The following is a 22,185-nucleotide window of genomic DNA, read 5'->3' as shown; positions in this document are numbered from 1 at the left end:
TCAAGAAGTTCTCCAAAGTCCTGGAACACTAGATATTGACAGGATTCCAGAAACTAAGAGATCACCTGCATAACTGTTGGAAGAGTTTCTTATATTAACTGTGCTATCTTAAGCCTTGAAAAACATGCCCTGTAGTCAAATCCTGACTTCTTCACCTACTATCTGTATCATGGTTGCTATGTGATATAAACTTCCTGATCCTCAATATCCTTATGTGTAAAATGGAGATAATAATGTCTTTTATTGGTTTGCTTATGTATTCATTCAAAAAAGATTTTTTTTAAAGCTACTAGAACCCAGGCCTTGAGCAAGGCACTAGATAAACAATGTTCAACAAGACAGACACTGTTTCTCTTTTCCTAAGCCTTCTAGCCCAGGGAGAGATGCAAGAAATGACCTGGATGCTATGATCGAGAATCAAGGGGGAAACTTGCTTTCCAGAGGGTGGTCAGAGAAGGCCTCTCTGCAGAGGTGACATTTAGGCCGACATCTAAAGAATACAAAGGGCAAGCTTTGTAAATGGCAAGTGGGAAGAGTATTTCAAGTAAGGGAAATGGTTTGCGAAAAAGGTCCTGAGTTGGTAAAGAGGAGTTGAGAAACTGAAAGTAGCCTAGTAGACTGAAAAATGAAAAGGAGGGCATTGTCCTAAAAAGTAGATATTGTCCACCTCAAAATCCAGTAATTCCATTCCTGGGCATATAGCCTATAGAAATTCTTGCGTGTATCAACTGGAAGACACATACAAGAATACTCATAGTAGCACAGGCTTTTATTCATGAAAGCACAAAACTAAAACAATCCAAACACTGGCAGAAGAAAAGAGAAGTAAGCTTTGGTACATTCACACAATGGAGTGTTATACAGTGGTGGAAATGAACAACAACATGCAGAACAACAAAGAAGAATCTTGTAAACATTACTTTGGAGAAAACAAATCATTAACAAACAACTTACAGTATTATTTCTTATGCATTTAAAATCATCTTAGAATACCTAAAAAAGTTTTTAAATGTATGACTACATATTATATTGTAAAATATTTTTAAAATGCAAGGGACTTGAAACTTCTGCTTCTGGTCAAGACATTGGAACAGAGTAAATTTACCCTCTGCCTTAAACAACTAGGAAACTAGAAAATTATATGAAACAATGATTTCAGAATTCGGACAACAGCAGAGCAGGACTGTAATGCCTAAGTGAAGGAAAATAAATAAAGTGAGGCCTACAATTGTGCCAGCTTACCCCCTGGAAAGAGTTTCCAAGTAGTAGCACAGAAAAGAGGGAACCCAAACAGAGTCCAGTGGTTTTACTAAGTGGAGGAAACAGTGACTGGAGGTAGGGGAGAACATGGTAGCCACAGTTTGCCAGGCAGAGTACTACAGAGGAGGCAGCCGTACAAAAAGAGAGCTCCAGAGATCTGCAGAGGAGCCAACTTAATGTCTTTGGCTGAGCACTTATATATGCTTGAGCAGGATGGACTTACTCGAGGTCAGGGGAAGTGATCAGAAAGGAACAGGCAGAACAATTTCTGAACCTTGTACAAGACTGACAAAAGTTCTTCCCACAAGTTAGAGTGGAATGATTTCATAATACAAAGGGCATCAAGTAGGAAACTTAAAAGTCAAACACTTTAGTAATGGGCCTAAAGCCTTACTAAAGGCTGCTGTGGACCTGAAAGAACAAGGCTTAAAAGCAAGATTGAAAGAATCCAGGTGTTATCCAAAACACTGTATGCCAGGAAAAAACAAACACAATTTAAAGGAATACCAGAATACAAGAAAATCTAACAAACAGCAACATAAATTCATGTCTAGTACCCTATAAAAACATAAAACAACAACAAAAAAATCTATGAGGCATGCAAAGAAGCAGGAAAATAATGACCCAGAACCTAGAGAAAAACTGATCAACAAAAAACAGGTACAGAAATGATATCAGAGATTGAACAAGTAGATACAGGCATTAAAACAGCTATAACAAATATGCTCTGTATACTCAAAAGATAGAAGAAAATGTAGCTACAATGAAGAGAGAATTTGAAGGTATGACAAAACCCAAGTGGAACGTCTATAGGTGAAAAGTACAATATCAAAAGTGAAAAGTACACGGGATAACATTTTTGTCATTGAATTTAAAGTGCACACTTTATTTTATTTTAATTTTTTATTAAGGTATTAGTGATATACACTCTTATGAAGGTTTCACATGAAAAAACAATGTGGTTACTACATTTACTCACATTATCAAGTCCCCACCCACACCCCAATGCAGTCACTGTCCATCAATGTAGTAAGATGCCACAGATTCACTATGTGCCTTCTCAGTGATACACTGTTCTCCCGTGATCCCCCACACCATGTGTACCAAACATAATACCCCTCAATCCCCTTCTCCCTCCCTCCCTGCCCTCCCACACCCCTCGCCTTTGGTAATTGCTAGTTCCTTCTTGGAGTCTCTGAGTCTGCTGCCATTTTGTTACTTCAGTTTTGCTTCATTGTTATACTCCACAAATGAGGGAAATCATTTGGCATAAAGTGCACACTTGAGAAAAAACATATAGATTCTTGGTTTTTTAAATCCAGTCTGACAATTTCTGACTTTTGATCGGAGTAGTTAGTCCATTCATAGTAAAGTAATTATCATGTGGTTGGATGAGGTAGGCCATTTTGCTATTTTTTTCATACTCATCTCATCTTCTTGTTATTTTTGTTCCCTGATCCTCCTTTACTTCTTTTTTCAATTAAAATTTTGTTTTTTGTATTTCAATTCTTCTGCTAATTTGATAGCTTTTTTCTGTGCCTTATTTTTTAATAGTTCCTCTAAAGACATAATACGCATCTTAAACCTATTCCAACATATCTTTAGTAAACACTGCTGTATTTCTGATAAAGTATGGTTACTTATCACCAGTCTAGTAGCATTTCCTTCCCTTTTGTCATGTATATTACATCTATATATATTGTATACACCACAATAAAGTTTGCTTTAAAGAAATTATCTATCACAATGTTTACTTTAAAGGTTTATATAACTTTTAAAGAAATTAAGAGAATATAAGAGAAAATACGTAAGTATAATTGTTCATATTTATGCACATGTTTACCAATTCCAGTGTTTTTCATTCCTTCCTGTGAATTTCAGTTGTCATCTGTGTCATTTCCCTTTAGCATGGCGGACTTTCTTTCGCATTTCTTATAGCACAGGTATGCTAGCAATAAATTCTGTGTTTGTTTATCTGGAATTGTCTTTATGTTGTCTCCTTTCTGAAAAGTAGCCTAGATATAGAATTCTTGGTTGACAGATTTTTCTTTTTAACGTCTAAATTGTCTTTCCAATGTTTCTGGCTTCTATTGTTTCTGAAAAGGAGTTAACCATAACTTGTATGGTTCTCACCAATTTTTCATTCAGATATGTTTTCTGCCCCTTCCTCTTTCCTCCCTTTTTGGTATTTCATCTATGTGTAGGCTAGAATGTTCTATGTAATCTCAAACAGGTCTCTGAGATTCTGTTCATTTCTCTTTAATCTTTTTTTTTCTGTTTTTCAGATTTATAATTTCTACTGATCTATCTTTAAGCTCACAGACTTTTCCATCAGGGTCAATCTTCTGTTGAGTTCATCTATTAAATTACTCATTTCAAGATGGTACTTCTCAGCTCTAGAATTTCTATTTGGATCTTTTTTATTAGCATATTTTCCCTTAATTATTTTAATATACACATTTTTATTCCTTACCCATATCTGTAATAGCCGATTTGAAAAAAATTATGCAAAATCCAACACCTAGGGTCACTTGGAGTGAGTTTTTATTGACAGATTTTTACTTTCTGTGTATGGATCACACTTTCCTGTTTCTTTGTGTATCTAATAAATTTTTTGTTAAAAAACATTGTAAATAATCTGTTTAGTGATTTTGGATTCTGTTTTATTCTTCTTATGATTTTTGTTTTTATTTCAGTTGGGGTTCCTATGGCCAGGATCTTCACTGAACTTAAACCACCTGATGATGTAACTGGCCTGTTGCTAGGCTACTGCTCCTGCTAATATTGTGCTATATAGAGAGCTCGGCCCAGTGCTCTGGTCAGAGACATTGACGCTACTGCTCTACCTGCGGAAGAACAAGCTGGGTAATAAACCCTTTCACTCCAAAGAACGTTTGCTATCAGTTTCTTTGGTCACATTGAATCCATAGCGAACTTGCCCGGGGCTGAAACCATTGGCAAGACAGTAACTAACTCATCTACATTTAAAATTGTAAAAATCTGCCTCTCCCAGACTGTTGCCACTGATGTCTCTACTCTGTTTTTTGTTTTCCTGGAGGAGTTTTTGACTACCTGAGGCCTCCCCTACACCTACATAGGTAAGTCCATGATTTGGGTAGAGGTTATGCTCAGACACTTCAAGCCAATGAGACTGTCACTCTCTGCTGTCCGATTTATGAGTAGGCATTTAAAGGTACAGCAATTCACAGGTCTCCCCAGGCTTTCCACTCACTCCAGGTTCTTTGGGGTGCTCATATAGCTTAGCCCTGATCCATAGCTATTTGGAGATGTTATTGTATCAGCCCTCCTATGGCTCTCTTACTTTCCCCGTCCTGTTCTGCCATCCTCCTCAAGCCAAGACAGCCACTTTATCCAGCTGATAAAGCTGCTGGGTGTTGCTGCTCAGCATGGGGGTGGGTGCATGGGAATGCCTCCTCCCCGCTGCCTGGCATGAAGGCCACAGACTTGTTCTTTTTATTTGGTATGACACAGTTTTTACAAGTAAAACTTCTCACAGTGTTGCTTGGCTTTGGTCCTTTTCCAGTGCTGTGAAATTATTGTTGTTAATAATTTTGTCCCATTTTATATTAGTTTGCTGTGGAGGGGAATTTTTCTGCCTCACCTTCATGCCACCATTATAGAAAGTAAAAGAAACTTACCATATATGACTCCAAGACCTATTATACAACTAGAGTGATATTAGCATGAGGAGAGACTTATAGGTCAATGGAAAACAGTAGAGTCCAGAAACAGATCCACTCCTATATGGTCGATTGATTTTTGGCAAAGGAGCCAAGGTGTTTGAATGGAGAAAGGATAGTCCTTTCAACAAATGGTGCTAGAACAATTGGCCCTTACCTTACACCAAACACAAAAATTAACTTGAAATGTAGCACAGACCTAAATGTAAGGAGCTAAAACTATTAAAATTATATAGGAAAAAAACCTAGGAGAAGATCTCTGTCACTTTGGAGTAAGCAAAGATTTTTTGATGGGACACACAAGTATAAACTATAAAAGAAAAACATTGATAAACTGGATTTCAAAAACAAAATCATTTGCTCTTTGAAAGACATTGTTAAGAAAATGGAAAGGGAAGCCACCAAATGGGAAAAAAATTTTCAGAACAGGTATCTGGTACAAGACTTGTATCCAGAATATATAAAGAATGCTTACAACTTAATCAGAGGACAAAAACCTAATTTCAAAAATGGGCAAACAATATGCAAAAAATATTTCACCAAAAAAAATATATAGATGAGAAACATGTAACAAAGGTGCTTAACATCATTGTCAGTAGAGAAATGCAAGTTAAAACCACAATGAGGTACTGCCATATACTCACTAGAATGACTAACATTAAAAAGACTGAGATGTGGGGAGATGGAATATGAGAGGTGCACATAAAAACCTTGAGTATAGGTGATGTTTTTATAGATTTCCTGAATAGTAAGTTAAAATAAAAAATAATGAGTGAATAGGGGAGAAGTGTGGACCCATGCAGTTCACCTTAGAGAATTAAGGTAGCAGCTACAGAGCTAAAGCTTTTGTTTTTAAATATAGGAGATGCCAAAGCAATTTTATGCCAGTGAGAAGAACTCACTAGGAAGGGAGAGAAAAATGATGGAATAAGAAGGGAACAAAGAAGGAGCAAAGTCCCTGAAAGGGCAAGAGGGTCCGGCCTCTGGAGCCAAGTAGGAGGATTGGCTTTTGGTCATGCGACAGTTCTTCCAAGATGGTAACAAGAGGGACTGGGAGAAGATAGGCACAGATTCAGTGACGCCCGGAAACCTAGTGGTAAGAGGAGGAAGGAGTTTCCTTCTGAAAATTTCTGTTTCTTCATGAAGTAAGGCCATCAGCAGAAGGCAAGAGGAGCATAAGACCAGGAGTGCGTTAGGAATGGCTGTCTGGAGAGTGTCGAGCATCCCAGCAGCGAGTGTACGCTTAATGCCCTTCCTTCTACATGGTGTGCCCACTTCTGCTAAACCCAGTGCTGCCATTGGTTGAGAGTGATTTACTCCCCTGGCTGTGGTTGGAGGGGAGAAGTGCTCAGTAATGAGTAAAAGTCAGCAGAGGATGCAGCTGTCTTCCCGGCAGTCTCCCTGTCCTAGATCTGCAGTCACAAACGTTGCTAGAGATCAATTTACAGCATTTTGTAATCCATGGAGGGCGAGGGAGGCTGCTTCTGAATGTTTTGCTTGCTAATCTAATGTTTGCAGCTAACAGAATGTTTTCTCAGATAGTTTTTGCTTTGGGTGCTTGTACATGGTGTTTTTGATGTGTACTGAATGATCAGTTTACTGCTCCTTTTGTTGTGCTCCATTCTCGGAGCTATACTATTAACAGATTATACTATATTTGTGTGTGTGTGTACACATTATATGATATACTACAGTCATATTTTATACTTTTTATATAACTTGTTCTTTACCTTTCTGTCGGTCTGAGATTGTAGGCATTCAATAAATGAGGAATGAACTAGTCAATCAATCAAAATGCAATTGGAGACAGGCTTTAGCAAGAAGGGCAGACAGACACTGCCCTCAGGTCACCCACAATCTGGTGTTAAGACATGTACATATTAAGGAGATGGCATGGTATGGTACGATATCAACATACAGAATTTGGAGTTGAATTTGAAGTTCATAGCAACTAACTGTATTTATGGCCTTGGGCAAATTGCTTTATTTTGTGGGCTTCAGTTTCCTTGTTTATAAAAAGTGGGGGTTTGGATGGCTGTGAGAAATAAATAGGACACAATAGGTAAACTGACCGGCATAGTACCTAACTATTAGTCAGAGCTGATAAAGGTGAGTCTGCCACATGAAAATATCTTGTTACCTAAGTACGAGTCAGAGTGCAGACAGTTGTTTTCTCATCTGTAAAATGGAGCGCATAGCAGTACCTGCCTCCCAGGGTCACATGGGGACTGTGCCACAATGAGACTAAGTTGATGACCTGTATTATTTCATTTGGTCATCCTAATAATCATGTGAGGTGGAAGGATTCTTATGCCTGTTTTATAGGTGAGAAACTAAAATATAGAGATATTAGTTCATTTTCCAAGGTCGCACAACTAGCACATGGTAGAATCCAGGGATACCAGACAGCATTTTAGCTGGATGTTAGTAAAAGTAGTGGTATTAGTAGTTCCAGCAGTACTACTCGTAGGAGAAGTAGGAGTCAAGAGAGATCACTTTGGTGGGAGTAGACACAGAAGACTTCTTGGAGGTGGGACCTGAGATCAACTTTTAAGTAGGCAAGATTTCTGTAGACACAGAGGGCTGTAGGCTTCCCAAAGCAGAGGGCAATTGTCAGCAAAAGGCTCAGACTGGGCAGATGGAGGCTTGCTTACAGAAGTAGACCTTTCTGATCCCGGCAAAGCTCTGGCTTATAGGGAAGTAGTGCAAGATGAGGCCAGAAAAGATGGCTAGTGTCTCATTTACAGAGGTCTAAATACTGGAATAAGAATTTGCTTACAAATTTGTTGTGAGCAATGGGAGTCTTTGATCAGGTGTGCCAACCTGGAACTCAGGACATCGGCTCAGGTAGGAATGAAGATGTGGGATCTGTGTGCACACAGGTGGTGAAAGTATCATGCCTTCCATTCTTATAGAGCTTTAGAGCTTGCCTAGTGCTTTCACATCCAAGGTTTTGGCTGATGCTCACAATAACCTTGTCACTGAGGCAGGCAGGTAACTCCCATGTGAGTTATCACATGTGAAATGCCTACTTTAGAGTGGTTACTTAATTAAGTCACTTCCTTGTTTATGGACAAGAGAGTAAGCGTCCAAGATGTTAAGTAACTTGCACAAACTTTCAGAGCTATTAAGTGTTGGAGCAAAGACTTGAACACAAGTCCTTTGCCCCAGTTTATTCAGACTTCCACACTTGACATTGTCAGCCCAATCATTTGTCCTGCATAATTCATCCAACAAACAATTGGGCACCTATTATATAGCTCATACAATATCAAGATATAGGGATGCGAAGGTAAATATGTACAATTAAGTTCATAAACCAGTGTGGAAAAGAAAATTATTTTAAAACAGAATTTGGCAAGTGCTGAGATGGTAGTGGGAGGACAAGCATCACAGAATGGAGAGATCTGCATGCGGGGAGAATGGCTTCACAGAGGATGCTAAGTGTGAACTGAACCTTGTATCTCAAGTACACTCTCCTAGATGGTCTGAGCCTCACACTTACCCCTCCTGGGCTGTTAAGTGTTAGTGGACATGCTGGAACGAGGGAGCCTTCTAAGAGGAGAAACAGCGCAAGCAAGAGACAGAGCGAGTTGACAGCTGTGGCAGTCAGGGGGTACACCCTTCCATCGCCCTCCAAGAGGCCTTGATGTGAGGGGCACAGTAGCTCACAGCCTCTACTGCTGCCCCTCCAGGGTCACCACAATGCTCACACTCAGGGGCACTCCCCAGGCTGCTCCCAGGGCACAGCAAATGCTCTAGAGCCAGGCCGTGCCTGCCCAACACGGGAGTCCTAACATAAGCACGCTTTGCTCTGAAGCTCATCAGCCTGACCAACACTTTTTCTCAGAGCTGCCCACCAGTCCAGGGCAATCCTTACCCAGTCCTCCTTCCTTTCCGTCCCCCTTTATAGTTGCCAGATCTGCACTATGGTACAAGCCTCGCGTCACCTATTCCTGCTCCCTCTCTTTGAACTGAAGCACAGAGTTAGAGCAAGGGCAAAATGTTTGGAAATGCCTTTGTTTTGTAAGGAGGAGAGGAAGGAATGAAGAACACCATAGAGGTAGGAGGAAACCCAGCAGAAAGCCCTGTGACCACAACACAGAGAGGTAAATCTCAGGAGGAGGATTGCCAGCTGGATTCTGAAAAGACATAGTGAGAATACTCACAGCTATTTGCCAGGCCCAACAGTCAGGGCCAGAAGGGTGTTGATTGAATGACTGAATTGAACAGGAGTGGAGAACTATTCAGGTATATAAACCCAGCAGCTGCGGCAGAAACCCCCCAAACTCCCAGTGGATTTAACCCAATAAAGATTTGCTTTCCACTCACAACAAGGCCAGTGCTGGTCAGGAGACCCTTCTCTGTGTCTTGTCCGTAAAAAGCAGGATACTGTTGATGCCAAGGAGGTGGGAGGGAACCGGGGTATTTTTAAGAATCTGACTTCCAAGTGGCAAGTGTCAGTGCTTGTCACACTCCATTTGCATAACCTGGGCACGTGGCCCCAGCCTAACAGGGAGAGAGTTAGAAATGGTCTGCTCCTGAGCATCCAGGAAGAGGGAAAATGAAACAAGGCTGGGCAGACCCAGAGCATTCTCTCTGCCACTTGGGAAATGCCGTATAGTGCTTGGCAATCGGAACTCACAATAAACCTGCCTAAAGATGAGTGTATACATAAAGGCTAGGGAAAGGGATCAGGCGTGCAAACCCATCAGACGTTTCAGTAGAGTGAGCAGACAGTCCAGTTGCAAAGAGTGAGTGAAAGGGGAGTGGTTACAAGGAAGTGGTAACTCAACACTGCCTCTTGGAATCTCCTGTGCTGCCCTCTTCCACCTCTGACCCCAAGGCTGAGAACTGCCCTCTCAGCTCCCACACACTCTGCATTCCCCCATCCTGCAACTGTATGGAAAGCATTAGCTCCCTTCCTCCAGTGTGAGCTCTGTAAGGGGGGTGGTGGGTGCCGCATGTCTGCATCCCCAGCCCCTTGGCCCAGTGACTGGCATAGAGTCACTGTCTGTTGGAAGAATGAAAAACATGCTCTGCTCTGGAGGTTCTCGTGGAGGGGATATGGGGGTAGGAAGGGCAGCTTCCTTTTATTAAATTCATTTCTAAAAAATTGCTGTGAGATATACATAATATAAAATTTATCATTTTAACCATTTTTAAGTGGACAGTTCTTCAGCATTAAATACATTCACATTGTTGTGCAAACATCACCACCATCCACCTCCAGAACTTCTTTCACCTTGCAAAACTGAAACCCATTAAACAGCTCTGCCTTCCTCCCTCCTCTCAGCCCCTGTTACCCACCATTTGACTTTCTGTCTCTATGAGGTTGACTATTCTAAATGCCTTATTTAAGCAGAATCATATAGTATTTGTTCTTTGTTACTGGCTTATCTCACTCAGCATAATATCTTCAAGGTCCACACATGTTGTAACATGCCGAAAATTCCTTCCTGCTTCAGGCTGAATAATAGTCCACTATGTGTATGTACCATATTTTATTTCTCTGTTCATTTATCGATGGATACTTGGGGTTGTTTCCAGCTTTTGACTACTGGGAATAATGCTACTATGAAGGTGGATATATATATCTTAAAGACCCCTTTTTAAATTATTTTGGGTATACCATGCTTTTTTTAAGTCACTTCAGGTGATGTGAAGTATATCTGGGGTTGAAAAACTTTCATGCAAACAAGAAAATAAAGGGATTGATGAGAAATGTAGGAGTTTAGGGCAAGGAGAGACATTGCAAGAGTCAGGTGGACCCTGGGTGCAGTGGAGGAGTTCACTGTGATTAGGAACCAAGGAAAGAGAAGGGGGAAAGTCACAGGGCTCTGACAAGGAGAGGAGATCAGCTGACCTAATTCCTTACATAGAGGTGATGTCATCTGTTTCCCAGAGCAGGGGCAGGTGAGAGCAAGTTTGGAGACTGAGGAAAGGTAAGACTCAAAGCAATTGTTGAGAGGAATGCAACTGGAGATAATGGGAGAACAGATGATCAAAGGACAGAGATAAGGAAATGGCTTGGGGGTTTGTGGGTGTTGGAGGAGAGAGGGTGGACATAAAGGGAACTCCTTTTTCTGAAAATCAAGCTCATCTGAGGGCAGGGAGTGAAGAAGTTTGTGGCAAGTATGCTCAGAACTGAACAAGAAATCACTAGAAGGCTGGTAGGATGTCTGAAAGCACCCGGGAAGGTGGGTACGAGCCCAGGTCAGGTCACGTGATGGGCTCAGGGACTCTGAGGCAAGGTGGAGAAAATGGATCATGGAAACCATCCAGGACTGGAAATGGGCCAGAGGATGTGGCAGAAGGTCAAAGGAGGGGACGGAGGCTAAATGCCAAAGAAGTGCTAGCATTGCATACCTAAACAAACCCATGGCCTCACGGAGGTTTCATGGTACAAATAAGGAGAATCAAATTGCTGTCACACATACAGACACAATGAATTTATTCCATCAAAACAATCACAGTGCCCCCAGCCTGCCCTCCCAGATGGCCCTCTCTAAACCTAGATTGGCTGTCTCCCTAGCCAGTGAAAACTTGTCTTATAGATCAAGGTCTTGCTGGCTGCGTTCAGGATCCAGAATTCTCCTTGTGTGCCTGCCTCATTTTGCTCATCACTGCAGCTGGCAGCCCAGTCAATGCAGGGCCACAGAAACAGACATCTAAGACCTCAGGGAGTTCCCTCAATGACTCAAGGCAGTGACTTTGCACTCCTAAAATCCTTGCCCTTTGTCCTTTACTATGGCAGCTGTGGGCTGCAGTGACAATGTCCCCAGTGATCTCATTTTGATCTCATCTTTGTAAAAAAGGAAAAATTAGAAGTTTTCTGGACAATTGTACTGAAAAATCCATTCCCATCCTCCTCCTTTTCTCCTAGATGATCCAATCTATCCTTTTGATCTGGAACGTTCTTTATCTGGTATCTTACGGCAAATGTGAAGCTTTGCTCGTATTTCCCTAGATGCCCCCATTTGCCCCTAAGTCTTTGTCGGCATTGTTGCTTCTCTTTCCACTGCTCTGTGGGCTTCAGCTTCAGCCCTGTGTAATTACTCAGACTGCCTCCTGCCTGCTTTGAGAAATCTGTCAGTTGCTGCTTGCTGCTAGCTACCTGTTATCTTTTACTTGCTCCACTGGGCTTTTGGCTGCCCTCTGGACATTGCTGCTGTTCTCCAACAAGATATAGATCTGTTTATTTTTCTAAGTAGCCTCTTACACTAGCATTTTGCTGTCTACTTTTTATTGCCTTTCTCTCACTTTTTTCCCTTCTTGCCTACTTCCTACTGAGGGCAGGCGTATTAGAGGCTCTCCAGAAGGCAGGCAGCCTAGGGAAACCACCATCCTACTGGCGTCCTTGGAAGTGTCCAAAGTGACAGTGTCCTTCAATCACAAATGTGCAGGCAGCCTCAAGTGGCCAGCTGACTCTAGGACAGCCAATCCTCAGAGGTTATGGAAGGAATTAACTTTGTTTAATAAATAGAAGAGCCAGACAAAGTTAACTATAAAAGATGTGGGGCTAGAGAAAGAAAAAGAACTAAAAGTGTCTTCTCCTCACTCTTTGTTTTGTGTGTGCTGGGGCAACACTCATGTGGCTTCTGAGTGATAATAGAAAGTGAGCCCGCTCTTGGTTCTTCTTGGAAATGCCCAGGACCCTCCTTGCTCCATTTCTAGCCTGCTTCCACTCATTTCAGCTCCTATAGAGCTGCTGACCTTTGACTTTCTGTTTGCCTCTAGAAACTGGTGCTGGTCCTTGGCTTCCTGTGTTTGTACTGTCAGCCCTCCCTGGGGATTTAGGCTGTTTCAATTCTTGGCCGCCTCAGGCAGAACACCCCACACTGGTTTGGGTCCCATTTTGAATGAATTCTGGGCACTATAGTCAGGCTCTCCCTCTCTGTCCATACCTTCAGAGGCTGTTCAGTGTGGGAGGCGGAGGAGCTGGTAAATATATTCACAAGGAGTATTTGAAGGACGACTGTTGCTTGGTGGCAGAAATTTGAGAAGAGAGAATCTTCAAGAAAGGAACGGAAAAAGGTTTAGAATAAATTTCTTTGCAATATGAGTAAATGAAGTATAGAGGGAAAAATTAGAGTGTCAGTCAAGTCATTAAGAATATCAAATCCAAAATTGATAAAGGTCTTAAGAAACAGGGAAAAATACTGAGTCAAATATCAGAATGGGACATAAGATTCTGTGTTACAGATCAGATCTATGTAAAATGTAAATATAATACTCTAGACCATCAAGTCAAACTGGTCTAAACTCACTAAGGTAAATACCACTCCGCCATCAAAAGAGTGAGGATTTCTGGCGTTACTCTTTCCTTCTTGCATTGGCTTGTACCTTCCAGATATTTCTGAACAGCAGCCCAGTGTCTGCCTGGTGCTAGACTCCATGGGAGACACAAAGAAGTAAAACATATATGCCCTCAGGTTGACTAGACACACAAAAAGCTAGATTAGGATAAAGACACAAAAGGTGCTGCAAAAGAATATGTGGACATTGATTAAATCAGTACTATGTATGAGTCCTCCTGGGAGGTTAGGGGGAGTCACGGAAGGAGAGGGAATCATGGAGAAGGTTAGCTTCAAGGGACCTTGATGAACAGGTGCAACTGTAAAGAAAAGAGGATTCCTCATGCTTAGTGATGATGTTCTCTGTTTTCATTATTTATGACAAACTGCAGAAGAGCTATCTCGTTAAAATCCACAAAGGATGCTAAGGCCATCTTCCAAAACTTAAAATGAGAGAAATCTAAGAAGACTCAATGACAAACATCTGGTTTCTGCTTGTTGGGGTGATGGGTCAGGCATTGTGTTTCTGATGCTGTGCAGTATCTTTATCCAGGTACCAATCTGGAAGGCATGTGCTGTGAGGTGGAGAACAAAGGCATAGGTTTAGGATGCATTCAGTTTCCAATAATAGGATGCTTGGTGAACACAGCTCCTTCATCAGCAAAAATGTTTAATCATCTCAGAACAGGAAGTCCAAACTATTCCTTTCACTCTGCCACTGTCAGTGGACTTTTGCATGTCTCTGGCTAAATTGCCTATGGTCAGTAGGTGGTGGCTACAACTCCCTCAAAACTATATTCCAAGTATAAAGAAAGGGCAAGAGCCAAGAACATCTCCTCCTGAGGCTCTGTCTTTCCATCCAAGAAGAAAAAAGGCTTTGACAGAAGCTCTCCCTCAGACTTTCCCTGAAATCTCATTGGCAAGAACTGAATCTTATGCCTCCCAATTCCTGGGAAAGATTTTACACCACTCATGATTCATCCCCTCAGACTGGGGCAGGTGCCCAGCTTCCAAGAGATCAAGGGATCTTTACTCACTTTTTGAATAAAATCAGTGTTTTCTCACAGGCAGAGTGAATTGTGTGTGCCACAGTGACTAGCGTTGAGTCCCTGCCACGTGGCTCCTCTGGTGGCGGGAGCCAGCTTCTTTCTTTGCCATAGTCAGCCCCTGAGCTTGGCCTTCATTTACAACTCTGAATTCTTTCCTCCTTGAAAGTTATTGTTCCTGCATAATGGATCTAGCTTATGCAAGAGAGATAACTCAAAACTCCAGTAAACAAACCCTTATTTAGAGAATACCCCTTGGCCATACCCTGTAAAATTGGTGAATGAATATGCTTCTATGTTTTAAGTTAAAAAAAAGGTTAAAGTTAGGTACCGTTTTTATGACTCCCCTTCTTAACTAAACTGGCTAGAAATGAACCAACCAATCTCTAGACCCAATTTAGATAACAGGGCTTCTCATAGTATAATTGTTACTTTTTTGCATGAATTCCCTTCCAGACTGAAATCTAGAAGACAGAGTTCAATGTCCTAAACATGCCTGCATCCTGAACTCTAGAACCGTGCAGCGTAATGCAGTAGCCAGTAGCCACACACATGGTTAATGGGCATTTGAAATACAGCTAATGAGACTGAGGAATAATCATATTAAATTTTAACTAATTTAAACTTAAAATCAGATTCCATTATGTATGTTTAGAACAATTCAGGCATGTGAATCTACTTTTCCAAGTGTAAATTTTATGAAATCTAGATACAGATTGACTATTTACAATGAAAACAGGATTTGAATTGAGATGTGCTGTTAAGTATAATACTGGATTTTGAAGACTTAATTGGAAAAATTAAGAATGTAATGTAAAATTTAAAAATGTAAAAAAAATCTCAATTGTTTATATTGATTACATGGTACAAATGATACTACTTTGGACATATTGGGTTAAATAAAATCAAAATTAATGTCACCTGTTTGTTTTTACTTTTTTAAAGTCTCTGGTAGAAAATTATAAATTACCTGTGTGGCTTGCACTTTATTTCTCTTGGACAGTGCTGCTCTAGAACAAGCAAGCTTTCAAATGTTTGTTGACTGAATGAATGAGTCCAATGACTTGACCAAGGTCACTCAGAAAGACTCAACACTGAGTCAGGTTCCCTTAATCCCCACTGACTCTTTCCACTGTTCCTTGTCTCCTCTGTGCTTCCTGGTCACATCTTCATTCCACTTATACGATAGAAACTTTCCTCCAGGAAGGCAGCTTTGCAAACTCTGTTATGGGTTCTGTAAAGGCAGAAGCTTATAGAAAATGGACACCACTTTAATAAAGAGAAGTAAATGATTTAGCATGCCAAATCTCAGAGGATTCTTGTTTCATACCTTGCTGTATCTAGGTATCTTTTCTGAGATCCCCAGGCATTTCATACATTGAGACATTTTTCTCATACTGAAAGTTCTTCCAGTAAAAGTGTGGTTTTACACTTCTGGGCAGATTTCAGCCATCCCCAAAGCTTTGGTGACACAAAACAGATAGGAGTAACATAGGCTGTGTACACACAGCAGGAGGAGGGCTGAGATGCTGGCCACCCATGCTGCTCGGCAGAGATGCCCGGTGCTCCCACTCCCGTGGCTAGGGAGCAGTTGCTTTGTTGGTCCCTGCCCCAGAAGACTGGCTGGCACGCCACTGAGAGTCCTCCCCGGACTGCATTCATTATGGAGCAGCGCTCTGCCATAGAACATGCACAGAATCATCCAGGCCTGTCAATCATATACTGAAGTGAAAGCACCGTAATTCCATATTTTCAGTTTTAGGTCCTCATGGTCACACTGAAAGTATCTTTATTTATGAAAGACTTAATTCAATAGACATTCATTCAACAAATGTTTATTAAATATCTGCTATGTGCCAGGCAATGTGAAGTACTGAGATAAAATAATACTAATTTACTAGTTCGAACTCTACATAAATTACTTATTTAACTGAACTATAAATAAATTATGCATAAATTTTTCTGAGCTATCAGAGGCAAAGAGAGGCACAGATAATTTTTAAAAGCATAATCCAAAAATGCATCTTTACGTAAAATAGCATACTTGCCTCCCCGGTTCAAAACTAGGGACCAATATTTTGTCTTTGAACAGTGACATTAAAACATGTGATGTAATTTTAGGAATCTAGTCTAAGGAAACAATCAGAAATGTGGTCAAAGATTTATATATATGGATGGTCATTGCAGTATTATTTAAAAGAGTAAAAAAGTGCAAACCCTCTAAATGTTGAATAAGACAGGTTTGATAAAGTTTGTGCCAGTTTTAATGATGGCAAATCACTACAAATCAAGTTTTAAAGAACATTTAGTGATGTGAGAAAATGTTTTCACTTATAACCTCAGGTTATAAAAATACACATGGTATCTGTTTTTAATTTGGGGGAATATCTATATATGCAGAGAAAAAAGACTGAAAGGATATATTACTGAAATTAATAATTTATCTCAGTGGGGAAATTATGCTTGGTTATTTTCTTCTTTATATTCTATAGTTTTTTAAATGTTCCACATAAATGTTTGCTATTTTTTTAATAACAAAAAGTAACTATAACAATAAACTTATACGAGAAATTTGGTGCAGTGACATTTTCTTTTGTGGGATTCATTCTTAAATATGAAAAAAAATAGTTTCCCCATAACATCTCTACATTTCCTTACATATTCATTCTGGATTGGTCACACTCAATTCTATTAAAACTTTTGAACCAATTTGTAACATTGAGACAAATTGTGTTTATGATACATTGTATGGACAGTTAGTCCATAAACTTAATTCCTGATACGGCATGGTGTAATATTACTTACCTCCCGGGGAAGACTGGTGACACAAAGAATTCAAGGAGCCTAGTTCAGTGCCTAGCCCATAATGAGCCCTCACTGGTTTCCTCCCCCTCTAACTGGATTTATTCCTCTCACCACTCCTGCCTTGTATAGTGTTAATTTTTTTATAATGAATAATTCATTTCTTTTTTTTCATTGTGGTAAAATAAATGTAACATAAAATTTACCATTTTAATCTTTTTAAAGTATACAATTATGTGCCATTAAGTACATTCACATTGTTTTGCAACAATCACCATCATCCATCTCCAGAATTTTTGCATCTTCCCAAACTATAACTCTGTACCATTAAAAAATAACTCCCCATTCCCTCCTCTCCACTGCCCTTAACAACCACCGTTCTATTCTGTCTCTGTGAATTTGACTCCTCTAGGTGCGTAATATAAGCAGAATCATACAGCATTTCTCCTTTTATGATAGGCTTATTTGACATTTGCCATAATGTCCTCAAAGCCCATCCATGTTGTAGCATGGATCAGACATTCCTTTTTTTTTAAGCCTGTGTAATTCCATTGTATGTATACAGCACACTTTGGTTATTCTTTCATCCTTTGACAGATTCTTTGGTTGCCTCCACATTCTGGCTATTGTGAATAATGCTGTTATGAATATGGCTGTACAAATTTCTGTCTGAGCAATTCTTTTGCTTGAAGTAGCAATTGCTGGATCACATGGTAATTCTATTTTTAATGTTTCAAGGAACCACCAAAATGTTTTTATTAACGTTTCTGCACCATTTTACATTTTATTGTTGTTTTTATTCACTTTGATTTCCCCTTGTTAAGTTGATATCTTCTTGACATCAAGTGCATTCACTTCTGAATCCTTCTGAGCAACTAGAAAATCACCTCAAGCATTGTAGATGCTCAATTAATATTTGATGAATTAAAGAGATTTTTCTAACTTCTAGATGAATCATTTTCACTCTTAGTGCATTCCTTCTTCTCCTTCATTATTCTCAGCTCTCATATACTGTGATTTAGGTAGACCTCTGCTAAGAATTTCCATACCTTTAAGGGTTTGTAACTTTTGGTCATGTAGCTTTCTTTTAGTGTCATTCAGCTTTTAAGACCTTGAGCAATGGAGTCCGAAAGACCTGGCCTCAAGTCCTGGTTCTGCCACTTATAAGCAATATGACCTTGGGCAAGATTCTAACCTCTTGCTTCAGATATTTATTGGTGCATAAGAAACCACTCCACAGCCTAGTGGCTTGAAACAAAACCATTTTATTATCCACTACAATTCTGTGGGTCTCCTGGGTCAATTCCTTTACTTCACATGGTGTCTGCTGGGGTCACTCACATGTCTGCATTCATCAGCAAGCTTGGCTAGGATTCAAATGGCCAAGAAGGCCTCACTCACATGACTGGCACCTCAATTGAGGTGGCTAGAATCACTGTGAGTGGACTGGGCTTTTCCCTCTTTCTGCTTAATCTCTCATAAGTGTTGGGCACCTTTTTCTGTGAGACTTCTCTCTCTCAACAGGTGAGCCAGATTTTACATGCAACTGGCTCCCACAGGAACAAAAATGGAAATTGCCTGTCGACTTAGGACATGTCAGAATGGGCCAGCATCACTTCCAATCTATTGTGTTGTTGAAAGCAGCCACAGGTCAGCTGACACTCAGCGGGAGAGGAATACTGTAGACAGTAACTCTTTGACAGAAGCAGGGCCATGGGCATGTGGGATGGGAAGAACTGGTGGCCATATATGAAGATAGCCCATTTCTAAGCCTCTGGGAGATAATAATGATAACTATCCTTATAAGATTATAGTGAAGAAATAGTGTGATAATGACATAAGATGTGCATGATCATGATTCCACCAAGCATCCTGATTATTATTTTTGCTGTTTTATTCCAATCAAGGTGGAAGGTGTTCAGGCTCCTTCTGAAATTTACTTCTCTTCACTTCCTTTATTCAATAGTATTAACTCTGAGCTAATCATCATCACAAAGAGTACTGGAGTCAACACAAAATCCCTTCTCTTCCCGACACAAGCCAGAGCTGGCCTCCCTGGGAATCCTCAGGGCCTTCCAGTCTTGACACCTGCTCCCTCCTTCCCTCCTGAGGTGTGGCTCTTGGAGTGAAATGTCACCACCATCCTCGGAGTCCACTTTCACAACACAAGAGCTTTCCGCAATTTGTTATTCTGAAATCAGCATTTTACTTCTTGGAAAATCTTACTGCCTTCTCTCGTTGAACTTAGAAATTTCATTATGTACTTTCATGACAGAAAAATAAAAAGCAGAGAGTAGTACAAAATGCACTCACTTCATAATCAGATCTTTAAAGAAAAATGCCACCTTCATGCTGCTCTTGTCTTTCTTACGAAATCATAACCATTGTTGAGTGAGAGGAAAAATTTGCTTGAGTTCATCTGATTTAAAGCATAGTCTAATCTTATCATTTAAAGAGTTCTCTTTAGATGGTGTACCATGTCTCTTGGATAAAACGCGCTCTCTCTCTCATAGACAGTCTTTCCCTCTTGGTTTTGCCCTTAAGATGGTCTCTGAATGGAAGAGGATAATTTTGGCTCTTAATGCTTCCTGGATCAGTGTAAGCACCACAGTCCTTGGGAGCATGTTCTGCCCCTCCTCTTGTCTCCAGGGCGATGCCCTGTGTCCACCTGCTTGCTGCATGCCCCACAGGCATTGGCAACAAAGTCTGAGGCTGGTAACTAGTCATCTCACCTCTCTGGGTTTGGGTGGCTCTCCTAATGGTGCTGCCTGCCTGATTCAATTTCAGCTGAGCACCTGTGGGTACTGTGGCCACTCTGAGGCCTGGTCATGGCTCCTAGGCTGTCCTCACTCAGGTAGTTGGCTCTGCAGCCCTCTCTCTGAAACAATCTCACACCAAGACAGCAACCCTTCTGGCATTCTCCATGGTCCAATTCTTAGCACCTTCTTGGGCAAGCCTCCCTTTGGTTGACCATCTGCCTTTGCCATCACTTCATCCTTTAGAGGTGTTCACTCTCGCAAATTATACCTTGGTGAACATATTGTGCATGTTTGGTATTTTCCAGAAACAAATACAGAGGAGTGGAATTGTGGGATTATAGGTTACATATGCTTTTATATTTTAAGATGGTCCCATATTTACCTCCAAAGTCACTGTTTCCAATTTATATTTTATTTCCCATTCTAAAGATGATCACACTTTATAAGCTGACCAATCTGATGGTTGTTAAATAGAGATTTTAGTATGCTAAGAATTTTTTATGCTTGTTGACCATACCTATTCTATGAATTTCCTTTATATCTTTGGCTTCTTTTTTAGCAAGTTTTTGCCTTGTTTTCTTATGGCTATATACAGCAAAGTATCTAAGTCAGATTGGACTTCCATAATAAAATACCATAAACTAGGTTGCTTAACCAACAGAAATTTATTTTCTCATAGTTCTGGAGGCTGAAAAGTCCAAGATCAAGGGGCCTGCCAGGTGAGTGTCTGGTGAGAGCTTTCCCCTGAGGTTGCAGACAAAGTCTTCTTGCTGTTTCCTCACATGGCCTCTCCTTGGTGCATGCGTGTAGAGAGTGAAAGATCTCCTTCTTCTTAGAAGACCACCAATCCTATTGTATTACAATCATTTAATCTTAATTACCTCCTAAAACACCTTGGGGGTTAGGGCTTTTACATATGAATTTGGGGGGAGACAAAATTCAGCCCATAGTTACATAGATATATAGATATGTGTGTGTATGTGTTGTGTTTATGTGTGTGTACATGTATATATATATTCCAATATTTTCTCTTAGAGCATAACTTGCTTTTTATTTTGTTTACATGTCTTCTGTCATAGAGGAGTTTTTAGTTTTGATGTGTCAAATTTGGTTCGTCTTTTTCCTTTACGGCTTCTTATTTTTATGACTTGTATAAGAAGGCCTTCTATGTTCCAAAGGTGATAAACATTATTTGTGTCTTCCATGTTTTAGAAGAACTTGCCCATAAGCTTTTTGAGCCTGATGTCCTTTGCAGGGGCAGGAAGGAGGTACATTTTTAACAAATAGTTCAATTTCCTTAATGGCTATTAGTTTAATGTTTTCTGCTTCTTCTTGGACAAATTTTGGTTATTTTCATTTTCCTAGAAAATCATCCATTTTATCTGAGTCTCAATTTCATTGGTATAAAGTTGTTCATAATGTTATCCTTAAAATTTTCCTTTATCTGTGTGTACATGTACCCCTTTTCATGCTTGATCTTGCCTATTAAGTATTTTTTACTTTATTATTAATTATTTTAGCCAAATCATTTTTTATCTTTAAAGTAAACCTTTGGTTTTTATTGATCAATTTTGCTGAGTTCTTTTCTCTATTTAATTCATTTTTTTATATATTAATTAAATCATTTCTTACTACCTACTTTGGCTTCATTTCATTTTTCTTTCCAATCTTTTTTATGATCTAATAAATGTAAGGCTAGAGTTTTCTGAAAATTGCTTTGGCCATATCCCATTGGTTTTGATGTGTGCTGTTTCATTGTGGTCCAGTTCCAAGTAGTTTATTTCCTCTTCAAACCAAGAGATCTTTAGAAGAGTGTTTTTATATTTCAGGAGTATAGACTTATTTTGGCTCCCTGTTTGTTAATTTCTAAATTTATTGCATTCTGGTCAATGAATGTGGCCTGTATAATAACAGTTTTTTAAAATGTGTTGCCATTTCCTTTGGGCATAGAACAGAGCCAAATTTGGTGAGCTCTGCCTATGAGCTTTTAATTTTAAAAAAAGCTTAATACTGCATTATATTTACCTTCTAGTGTTATCATAGCTTCTGAGATAGGTAATGATTTAGCTGCATTTGATAGCAAAACAATCATTGATTCATTTATTCAACTTATATTTATTGAGTGCCTGCATGTTCTAGGTACCACAGGCTTTGGGGGGGACACAAAAGTGAGCAAAAACAACATTATCTACCCTTACAAACTTATAGTCCAGTGGGAGAACCAGACACAAATCATGTGGTTCTGTCAATGAAACAACGGGCTGAAGAAAAAACAATGATTCCATGTATGTATATCACAAAAGAGTCTGTCCTAGGGAAA

The 22,185-nt window shown here is 40.0% G+C and overlaps 1 long non-coding RNA gene across 1 annotated transcript in view; it reads left to right on the top strand.

Annotated features, from left to right (window-relative positions):
- LOC140848912 (uncharacterized) overlaps positions 1–22,185 on the top strand; it is a 53,697-nt gene that overhangs the window by 20,164 nt on the left and 11,348 nt on the right. The window contains exon 3 of the long non-coding RNA XR_012130204.1: positions 3,957–4,358. This is a non-coding gene — a long non-coding RNA (uncharacterized lncRNA). The remainder of the gene's footprint in view (positions 1–3,956; positions 4,359–22,185) is intronic.

This window comes from Manis javanica, chromosome 4, assembly GCF_040802235.1.
Source record: "Manis javanica isolate MJ-LG chromosome 4, MJ_LKY, whole genome shotgun sequence".
Classification (NCBI taxonomy): domain Eukaryota; kingdom Metazoa; phylum Chordata; class Mammalia; order Pholidota; family Manidae; genus Manis; species Manis javanica.
Note: the sequence above shows the minus strand (reverse complement) of the source record. Positions and strands in the feature narration are given on the sequence as shown.